Here is an 11,555-nt window from a genome sequence, read left to right as displayed (position 1 = left end):
GCAAAATGGACTTTTTTGTGGTTTGGTATCTCTGCCGTTTTGGATTATTATTAGTAATTGAATAAGGAATCTTAGCCTCTAAGTGAACTATACCTCTTTATATTTAAGAATTGTGATGCAATTGTACTAATAGTTAAAGAACTTATGTCAATAAGATATATTTGAGTTTTTGAAACGATAGTAGATTATTTATTTGACCATAATTGTTTATTTTTTCACTACCAGCCAGTCGGTGTGCTGCGCAATTTCTTGGGTTAATTAGTTACTTATTGCTCTACTAGTTCTTGCATCAGTGGCTTATATGTATGTATCCCAAGAAATCAGGACAATGCAAAAGTAGAACTCCTGAAATGACTGACTGTTATTCTGCATATGGTGTGACAGATTCATGCATGTTTTCATGCAAACTTTAGTATCTTCTTTTCCCATTTCATCATCCATGTCCAGATACTGCAAAGGAAGAGAGAGCCCCATGACAGACAGTCAACATCTGCTGCATTTCAAGTTGGGGGGGGGGTTGAAACATGGCAGAGGTGGGGAGGCACTTCAGGGCCACCATTCAGGGGGGTTCAGGCAGCAGCAGGGTTCTACTGGCTTGTTTCTCATGGGTAATTTTGGGGAGAAGAATTTTGGCAGGGTGGCAGTCCTGTGGATCTTTCCTATGGACAGGTCTTTCCATGGCGATCGATAGCTTCAGGGGCTTTGTGACCTCACACCAGGCCTTGTCTTGGGATATGACCCACAGGTCCCCCACAACTGTGTAACCAGTCACAATAATTAGACAAAAAAGGAGGGGGAAGGAATCACACAAAGGAAAGAGGCAAAGGGGAAGAGGAATGCACAAAAGAAAGTGGGCAATGCACATGCAGGGCTCCCCAAAAGGCCACACTCTTAGTCAAGCAGCCACCTTTAAAACTTACGTCTGCACCAGTCACTTACACCAGTCACTAACTACCTCTCTTTAGCACGTGGTCTGCATTGTAAGCCACAGCATTGTGTACTGGACCAGGGTCTTTACAGCTTCAACCAGAAGGAGAACAGCCTTGAATTTAGAGGATTCACTTTCAGTTTAATGAATTTTGTACAAGAGGATGTGACTGAAGGACCAAGTAACCACCATTATCTTGCAGATCATCATTTGCGGGCCTCCAAACACCTTGGTCATTCAACTGGGCAAAACCGACCTTGCTAGCAGAAAAAGGGCACAACTGCTGGTGGCTAAGGATGTGCAATCCATCCTCTTATGCCTCCTGGGGACACAGCCTTTTTGATCTAAGTTGCTGGAGAGTCATGTGTGTTGAGGTGTGGTCTACTAGGTTGAATTGACATAGCATGGTGAAAAGGGTAGCTGGGCAGGAACTGCGGGTGGTTTGTTTACATGACACCTTGGCTTCATTCAGGCAGCCCTTTTGGGGCAGATGGGGTGCACATTTTGAAGTGGGCTCGGGTCATCTGACTGCACAGCATTCCACTCAGCCTTGTTTTGTGGGTATTGTCATAGGGCCATTAGAGGAAGCTAGATAAGTGCCTTCCTCTTTGTTAGTTTGGGGCATCAGGCTGGCAGATCTTCCTCCCCTGGTCTGGTGATCCCCATAAAGGGTCTGGAGGATGAAGCTGTCCATGTTACCCACAGGGAACTGCTTCCACGAATTTATCTAATCCCCTTTTATGGGTATCACAACTGCTGAACAATGAGTGTCACCAGTTGTGTGAAGAAGCATTTCACTTTTTTTCCTCACCAGAACTCTGTACAAATCAAATTAACTGGGTGTTCCAATTCCATCCTGGAACAATGAGTCCTTACCACGTGAGAGGGCATTTGGGGCAAGTTCCTGGTCATGGGCATGCTGCGGAGCTCTTTCCCTCTCAGAGAACGTAGTTTTGATCTTCATGGATGGACCCCACCTCTGAAATAACAGCGAGGAGACAGGTAAGTGACAGAATGAAAAACACTAAGGAAAGTATCCTGTCCCACTCCTAGACTTTGCAGATTGATTGATTGATTGATTGATTGATTGATTGATTGATTGATTGATTTCTTAGACTTTTATACCGCCCTATCCCCGAGGGGCTCCGGGCAGTGTACAACATGTAGATATAATACAATATAGGATAGCTAAAACCTTTAAAAGCAGCGATAAGAACAATGAAAAGTAACTCTAATAAATATGTAATAAAGACTAGTAAAAACATGAGTGGTGTCCAGCATTCTATTTTCAAAGTCCTCTCCCCAAAAGGGAGGGATGAAGAGTCTTGTTGGACGACAGACGGCCCAGATGTCAGGGGCCAAAGGAAGATCTATTAGCAGACCTAGTAGGGTTTTCCTTCAACCCTGGGGAATTATTTGGAAGGATGAGAAATTCCCTGGAAGTGGCAAGAAAAACCCTCACCTGTTCTGCCTGCCTCTTCTCCTCGGCTTGACTCAGAAGGAAGCCCTCTGCCAGGGCCACCGCTTGGGAACTGGTCTCCGGACCGCACCCTCTAACCCAGTGCTGCATTTCTTGAGGCAGGATGGTCAGGAACTGCTCCAGGATCACCAGGTCCAGGATCTGCTTCTTGGAGTGCCTCTCTGGCTTCAGCCAGCGGTTGCAAAGTCCATGCAGCTGGCTGCAAACTTCTCGGGGCACATCAGCATCATGGTAGCTGAACTGTCGGAAGCGTCGACAAAGTTCTTCCACATTCAGGGGATCTTGGTGCCAGATCTCTGGCACCGCTCTCTCCCAGAATTCAACACCTCTCCCAGCTTGGATGGAACAGGGGCCTTTCCTTGCTCGTTTGCCACGTCCCACTCCTTCTGGGTCCTGTTCTTCCATCCCCTTCTTCTTTTGCTCAGTCGTCTTCGACTCTGAAAAGATGCCTTTCTCAGATGGCTGTGAAAAAAGGCTTCTCCTGGGCAGATGTGGGGCAGAGAGACAAACGAAAGAGACCGGTGATGCTGATGAACACTGAATCAAAACAGAAGTGCTCCAAGGGACTTGTATTTCTGGCTCTTGAAAGATGTTACTTGAGTTCAGTTTTAGGGCCTGTCTTAGGGGCTTTGGGTGTGTCAAGAGGTATGCCCAAACAAAAATCCACAGTGGACTCCTGCTACTGTAGGGCACATGTAAATCTGACACTGGAACAGAGTGGGATTTTGACAGGGGTGTGGTTTGTACATAGAATGGGGCGCAACGGCTGCTGGAATGAACAGGAGGTAAGGTGGCAATGGACCCTTCTGAATAGACAAGAATGCACACTTTAGGCTGCAAAATTGGGATGGAACCAGGGGAGGGCAGGGTACAAAGGCTTCAAGTCCACCTCCCAAAGGAGCTACTTTATATATGGAAACTATTCCATCATAATTCCAGGCTATCTCCAGGTCCTACCTGGATATTGGCGATGCCACATAAGGGAGATGATAGATGAGGCGGAGCACAAACCAAAATACTTGGTTTGACTGCCCTTGTGTTTCTCTCTGTTGAATTGCTTGGGGATCTATAATTCACCCGCCTGGCAAACAAATGACCAGCATCTCACGGTTTGCTCAGCTGGGCCCCTTTCTCCGATAGTAAATAGAAGGCATGTGGTTTAAAAACTCATCTTTCTATATACTTTCCTAGTGTCCCGACAACGACCCCTAAGAAATTGTGTCTATTTATGGTATTAAAACATAATATAGGTTGCTATCATACAGTGTTATACATATATTTTATGTATTTCTGAGGTTCTAAACCTTTTCTGCCTCTTCTGCTGGCCTTTGCGTGTCATCTGGGGCTTCCACAAAACGGACCAAAAATTCCCATTGAATTTCTTACGCCAGCACACAATCTATCAAGTGTGGAGAGTTGTGATGTGGAAGGGATACCTGTAAAGAAAAGCAGGGTCACCAAAGGCAGATTGGTTCCACGGGGGACACACAAAATTCAAGGGCTCAAGTTCCCTGTGACAGACAGATGTGTTCTCTGGTGAGTTTCTCCACCTCAATCAGACCACCTCTCTGATGGTGGGAAAACCCCTCAGAGCCTGGCAGCAAGATTGCTGTGTGAACGCCTGGCGCCTCAGGAGTCCTGGCAGGAGAGACCTGGGCAGAGAGGAGACCCAGGCTGATTCCGCATGGGCCAAAAACCGTGGTGTGAAAACAGTATAAACCCTTTTACACCATTTTAAACCCTTTTAGACCATTTTCACACGGCTGTTTTTGGCCCAGGCGGAATCAGCCCAAGTCTCTCTTTGGCTCAGGGGCCGCCAGACTGAAGGGACGTCTCTTTTGTCTGCCTCTTGGCCGCCCCCCCCCCCCCCCCCCCGCCCCAAACAGTTTAATGGATGCGGAGGAGAAGTGAGCGAGTTGAACGGATATTTCTTCTCGTCGGTTGGAAACCGAAGGCTGAGTGAGGTGGGGGTCCACCACAGGCCTCTGAGCATCGCTGCCCCGACCCCGCACGCCTCCGCCTCCCCTCGGGCCCACACGCTGGCTGAAGAGCCTCTGCCGCCACCACACGTTTCTTTCGAGCGAGGCCTCTGCGAGTTCTGGCCCAGCGGCGGCTAAGCCCTCAGAGCGAGCCCCGGCCTCCCCTCAGCCTCACAGGCCGACCCGCCGACGGAGGCTGCCCCTGTGTCTGATGCCGCGAACCAGGGCGGAGGCGGCCTCCTCAGTGGTGGCGCCTTCCGCGGGGTTGCCTCAGAGCCTCTCTCTCCTGGCGAGCGGGCGTTTGTCCCCGGGGGGGCGGGGCCTGGAGAGCGCGCGAGGGAAACGTCCTCCCCTGAAGGAGCTGCCTGGAAGCGGCGCACAAGCGGCGAAACCAAAGCGCGGGCGCAGCGCCTCGTTTGCAGCGCGGAAGAAGCGCGCTCGTCTTCTCTCTCCCGGGGCGCCGCGTTCCTTCCCAGCGCGATTTCTTCTCCCCCGGGGCTCTCTCGGTGGTGGCAAGAGAGGCAGGAGTCTGTCAGGTGCAGCAGCCTGCAGCTTTGCTAGAGTGGCGGTGCACTGACTGATGGGGAAAGTATCTCCTGTTGAACTTCCCCGGAGGGGGAGGGGAGGTGGTCCTCTGAGGGGTGTAGGGCGCATCCCTTGGAAACCCTCACAGCAAAGCGGAGCGTACATACCGGATCCAGGCTTCATGTGGAGGAGCAGGGGATCGAACCTGGTTCTCCAGTTTAGAATCCTCTGTTCTTAATCACTACCCATGCTGGCTCTCTAATAATATTCTAGGCTCTCTAATAATATTCTAGTCCTCTCTAGTGATATAGTCTAGTCTAGGAGCAGCAGTGGCGTAGGAGGTTAAGAGCTCATGTATGTAATCTGGAGGAACCGGGTTTGATTCCCCGCTCTGCCGCCTGAGCTGTGGAGGCTTATCTGGGGAATTCAGATTAGCCTGTACACTCCCACACACGCCAGCTGGGTGACCTTGGGTTAGTCACAGCTTCTCGGAGCTCTCTCAGCCCCACCTACCTCACAGGGTGTTTGTTGTGAGGGGGGAAGGGCAAGGAGATTGTCAGCCCCTTTGAGTCTCCTACAGGAGAGAAAGGGGGGATATAAATCCAAACTCCTCTTCTGAATTCCCAGCCTTTATTTAAAAAAACAACAACTCTCTACACTTGCCACTCTGGAGATTCACCTTTCCCGCTTATATCTCTGGAATTTAAAAAAATCAAATCTGGGAATTCAGATGAACTACAACAGGGGTGTCCAACTCTGGCGCTTCAGATGTTCATGGACTACAATTCCCATCTGAAACGCCAGAGTTGGACACCTTTGAACTATGAGATCGTGGCAGCAGACTGTAGTCCTGCTATAACGCAACAGCAATTGCTGATTTTTTCCCCCTCAAAGCCCCACCACCAAATCCTTAGGGGGTAGAGCAAGGGAGAAATGGAGGAAAGTATGCACAAAATTCTTATGTGAATGTTTTGATGCCATCTCGTCACTTATGGTGGCAATGGCACATAATTCTCGTTGTGTGGATACAGCATTAAACACGTGTTTAATAAAGGGTTAACTTGGCTGGGTCATGCCTGTATAGTAGGAGTGTACCAAAAATCTATTTCCAAAAACTGATTAGTAGTTTAGTGGCTACAGTCTCATGTTGCAGTATTATATTCGGAAGGGCCATAGAAACAACCAGAAGGCAAACTTTTGGGGAGTGGGGGAGTAGCAGGGGGATTTTAGCGTGTAACCCACCCTGAGCCCTTCAAAGATATAGGGCGGAATACAAATATGATAAAAATAAATTTAAAAATAAGAGTTTCGGCTCTTCTTGATGTCTGGGGTTGATTACCTTTCGTAGCCCAGCGTAATCCTGCCCATTCACATGCAGTGTCTAGTGTAGACATCAGCTATGATCTCAAGAAACTGAACCAAAATTTAGACAAGAAACGTCTCCCATGATTTGGCTGGCTGGTGGCATTAAACATTGGCTACCTCTCAACTTGACAACTGCCTATAAAACGCTGCAGAGCCCGTGACCTAATTCACCCGCCTGTCTTCTCCCCGAGTGGAATTCCTTTGAAACTAAAGGTCATTTCAACCAGACGTGGCGTCCGTATGGTTTGTAGACAGCCCACCAAGAAGTCAGTGGAGTCAAGTCTATAGGGCAGGCTTTATCACACAGTGTCTGTATTCCCCCTCTTTTGCCTTCTGTGGTGCTTTTCATCTAAGACTCTGCTGCACACTTTGCAAACAGAGGTGGCTTTCCCCTGGTACAGCATTTTCACCGCGAAGGTTATGCTAATTATGGCCCAGTTGTATTGCTTGACAATGAAACAGTAGCTCTTTCGTACTTTGGATGTATTTTCTTTATCCAATTATCCTTTTATTTAGCACCCCTCCTCCAAAGAAATGCAGCACCTCGATGTATACAGACAAAGCAAACCTTCTTTGAAACCGAAGGCACATGAGAAGAAATGGTTTCCTCACAAGAGCCCACGTTCCACATAAAATATAAACATTCATCATCACACTTGGCATTTTATAATCCTGTTGGGTGCTCAAAATCTTCAAACAATCGTGTTGAGAACCTCTAAGGTGGTGGAGTGGTTAAGAGCAGTGGGCTCTAATCTGGAGAACCGGGTTCAATTCCTCACTCCTCTACATGAGGGGAAGACTCTTATCTGGTGACTTGGGTTTGCTTCCCCGCTCCTCTACATGAAGCCTGCTGGGTGTCCTTGGACCAGTCACTTCTCTCAGAACTCCCTCAGCCCCACCTGCCTCAACAGATGGGAGAGGAGGGGAAAGGAGTTTGTAGGCCCCTTTGAGCCTCCATACAGGAGTGAAAGGTGGGGTATAAATCCAAACTCTTCTTCTTCCTCTTCATTGCAGCTGAAGGGGTGAAAGGGTTTCAGAGGCCCTTTCCCCACTTACCTTAAGCCCCGCGCTACTCTCCTCAAGTAGCGCAGGGTCCAGCTGCACTCCCCACTTCAGGGGCGGCGAGAACGCAGCCGCCCCGACGCTGCCTCTCTCGGGCTCACTTCAGCTGTACAGTTGGCTAGAATTCCTGGCTTCTTTTTTTTACGGCGGCTTCTTTGATGACCCTCGGCCGAGGTGCATCGCCAGGGAATTCCGCTGGGCTGGAAATTAGCGCCGCAGAAAACCCCCGGACAAAGGTAAGTGGGGAAAGGGCCACAGTCCCACGACCACTGACAGGGGTGGGGCAGGTAGAATTGCCAGCTCCAGGTTGTGGAACTCCTGGAGATCTGAGTGTGGAGGCTGGGAGTGACGGAGACCTAAGTGGGGTACAGTGACATACAGACCGTCCTTCACAGCATCCATTGTCTCCAGGGAAACTGATCTCTGTAGTCTGGATGCATGGAGCCAAGCAGATTAGGGCATCTCTGTGTCAACGTAAGTAACACAGCAGCAGATAGGAGGGACAATGAGACAGTTTTACCTTTAGCTTTTGCTCGCTGATAAGAATCCTGAAATTTCACTCCATGTTGCAAAATTCAGCCTGATCGCACTGGCCTAGGAGGTCCCCTGTTAATTCTATTGACATGTAAAGCAGTCCTTATTGTCTTAATGTGACTTCATTTTCCTTAATGGCTACATTTCGTATTTTATATCATTTTATCCTGTGCTGGTCTTGGACTGTGAATAAACCATGATTGATTGAGAGGAGTAAAGTGAGATTGCCTTGAAATTCCCCACGAGCGCTCCGCCTCTGGGTGGAAGAGTAGTAAATGTTTGATATGAAACTTCTCCCCTCCCCCCCCCACCCCAATGCTATTTTTAACACTTGGATGATGAATCAGGAAACAGGATATTGCTTTTGACTTGCACATGGCTGACTGCTGAGATTTGAACCTTCAGGTTGATTGATCCAGAGATGACCATTTCTTCACCATCCCTCCTTGACGGGACAAATAATGTCCTGCCATTTGAGCACTGCAAAATGGAGCAACAGGGAAAGGCAGAAGAAGAAGAAGAAGAGAAGAAGAGTTTGGATTTATATCCCCCCTTTCTCTGCTGCAGGAGACTCAAAGGGGCTTACAAACTCCTTGCCCTTCCCCCCTCACAACAAACACCCTGTGAGACTGAGAGAGCTCCGAGAAGCTGTGACTAGCCCAAGGTCACCCAGCTGGCGTGTGTGGGATTGTACAGGCTAATCTGAATTCCCCAGATAAGCCTCCACAGCTCAGGCGGCAGAGCTGGGAATCAAACCCGGTTCCTCCAGATTAGATACACGAGCTCTTAACCTCCTACGCCACTGCTGCTCCTCTCCTCTCCCTGTGCCATGTTCCCAGTCTGGATTGAGTCTTGCAGAGGTTGTCATGGTGGATTTGTTACCACTGCCCCAGAGATTCTTCGAAAGCAGGGAGATTCTTTATTGTCAGGTGCTTCCTCGGGACAGCTCAGCAAAGACCGCGCACATGGCTGTGCATCGGCCCCTTTTATACATTTACCCAGTAACCAAGAAAAAGGGGGTGTAGGGCAGTCCCACCAGGAAGGGGGCGGTCCCTTCCATCTAATACAGAGAAAATATCCTAAAACACCAAAGGGTGAAAACAGTCCTTTTGCAAATGCTGATGAGATCAAATCCCAGAAGAAAAGGTTGCACCTTTTGCCTGAGGTGCTTCCTTGAGAGTGTTAGACAAATAAAAGTTTAAATGATCCAATGAATTCCTGGATCCTGAAAGTAAAAATGTGAACAGTCCAATGAGCTTCTGGATCCTGAGAGTAAAACTTCAAATAGTCCAATAGCAACACAGGGTGACATCTTCCAACAGTCAGTCCACACTCTGAGTCCATCCTTTGTAAGTCAAAAGGTCCTTTTGGCTCATTCCGCACATGCAGAATAATGCACTTTCAAACTGCTTTCAGTGCTCTTTGAAACTGTGCGGAATAGCAAAATCCACTTGCAAACAGTTGTGAAAGTGGTTTGAAAACGCATTATTTTGCATGTGTGGAAGGGGCCTTTGTTAGTGATGATGGGATTGCCTGAAGCTGGCTGCTGATGAATCCATGCCCAACCCCTGCTGACGAGGAAATACTAGCACAGAAAATAATCCTATACTATTTCTCAAATGAATACATAAGACACATACAAAAATATTACTTAAAAATCCTAAAAATGGTTACAAACATTATTAAAATCAAACCAATATTAATGTGACATCAAAGAATCTACAATGTACTGAAGAATGTCTATATATGTTGAAATAAAGGAAAGGAAAGGATTGTTTGAACAATATTTGTTTCCAATGAGTGGATTTTGTCACTGACACATGGGGTGTACTGTGGTGCAAGGTTATTTTTAGAAGGAAAAACATAATTTTCATTTCTCCAGCGGTAACAAATTCAAGTCAAACATGACATACAGTTAGGCCCTTATTGGGTTTATGGCAGGTAATAGATCCCCTGCTTTGGGTTGCTGAAAGCAGGGATGGCATTGCATGCATGTGCACCTATGGACAAGTGACTACTAACAACACTTCATTATAAAGCTTCGCCAATCTCCTTTGGTGATGGCTTTCGGAGATCTCCCCTGGAATTACATAAACTCGCATTGCCAGGATTACTTCGAGGATCAGTTCCTCTTGAGTCAATGTCTTCTTTGTAGGGCAAACTCTATAGCATAGGTGTCAAATTCGCGGCCCTCCAGATGTTATGGACTACAGTTCCCATCATCCCCTGCCAGAATCATGCTGGCAGGGGATGATGGGAACTGTAGTCCATAACATCTGGAGGGCCGCGAGTTTGACACCTGTGCTCTATAGCGTTATACTCTACTGAGTTCTTTGCCGTCCCAAACCCCAGCCTCATTTTGCTCTGACATCAGAGGGCAGCTAGGATTCTAACTAAGCAGTAATGCTGAATTACCTCAAGGCTGCAGAAAGGAAAGAGAGTAGAGGGAGCATAGGGTCAGATTTTAAAAGTGCAAAAAGGGGTAGGGGGCATAACCCCTTAGCTCATCTCCTGCTTCTGCAACTCATCTCCTCGTCTGCTTTTCTCCTCAGTTGAATCGCAAGGCCAGATGTGACCTTTTTTTAATTCAAAAAAGTGTAGCCACTGCGTCTTGAGCAGCCCGACATAAAAGCCAGAGAGGCAAGACCATTAAAAGGAATGGGCCTGCTATGCATATATGGGGGAGGGAGGGGGGCTTTGTACGTCTGCCACACAATGACCGTCTGCCAGACATCACGACAAGGCTAAATATAAAAAGAAAATTGGCAGCGATGCCTCAAAATATCTCTCCGGTCTCCCCAAGGAGGCATCTTTAAAGAGCTGGTGTTCTCTAATACGTACTGAGCCGTACAAGAAAAGTCAACCACTACACCGGTCTCTCCGGGTGATGCTGAAGCAAACAAGAATTTGGGGACAGCTGAAGATGTCTAATTTTGTGCTACTCACCAGCTACTCACCAGCTTAAGGCAAGTCCTTGTGGGAAGCGTTTTCTAACTTTCATTGTGGAGAAGTAGCGTGTAGGTCCATCTAGGCAAGGTGTAAACTATGATTTTCTTAAATTTCTGCTTTCCATTGAAGGCAGTCAGAGCAACAGGCCATGCTCTGCAATTTCCCTGAAATTCATCACGTTGGGCAACATCATTTCTGTAGACCAAGAATGATTCATAATCATTAACCTGGCTTCCCAGCTGGGGCAAACACCAAGGTGGGGCAGACACCAACCCGTCGTGAATCCACCAGCATCTGTGATTTCCCAGAACTTGCCTCCATCTTTTAATGCCCGCACTTTGCAAGACCCAAGAAAGCCTGTTAATGATTTGGAGGTCATTTATTTGTCACAAGACAGCATTTAACACACATGCACACACACAGATCCATGGAGGGAAGGCAACGTGGTACAACCAGAGGTGGGATCCCGCAGGTTCTCACAGGTTCCCGAGAGTAGGTTACTAATTATTTCTGTGTGCCGAGAGGGGGTTACTAATTGGTGATTTTGCCATGTGATTTTTGCCTTAGTTACGCCCCTCCTCTTAGCAGTAGCGCGCAGAACTTGAAGCAGTCTAGCAGGAGGTGCACCGGTGTGCGTGGCAGCCTCGCGCCTTCATGGCATTCCGTTTCCCGCCTACACCGGAGCCACGGCTGCGTCCCTGCCACAGCCCTGCACTCCAGGAATGCCCCCCGC

Source organism: Sphaerodactylus townsendi, linkage group LG02 (genome assembly GCF_021028975.2).
Source record: "Sphaerodactylus townsendi isolate TG3544 linkage group LG02, MPM_Stown_v2.3, whole genome shotgun sequence".
Taxonomy (NCBI): domain Eukaryota; kingdom Metazoa; phylum Chordata; class Lepidosauria; order Squamata; family Sphaerodactylidae; genus Sphaerodactylus; species Sphaerodactylus townsendi.
This window is presented reverse-complemented; position numbering follows the sequence as displayed.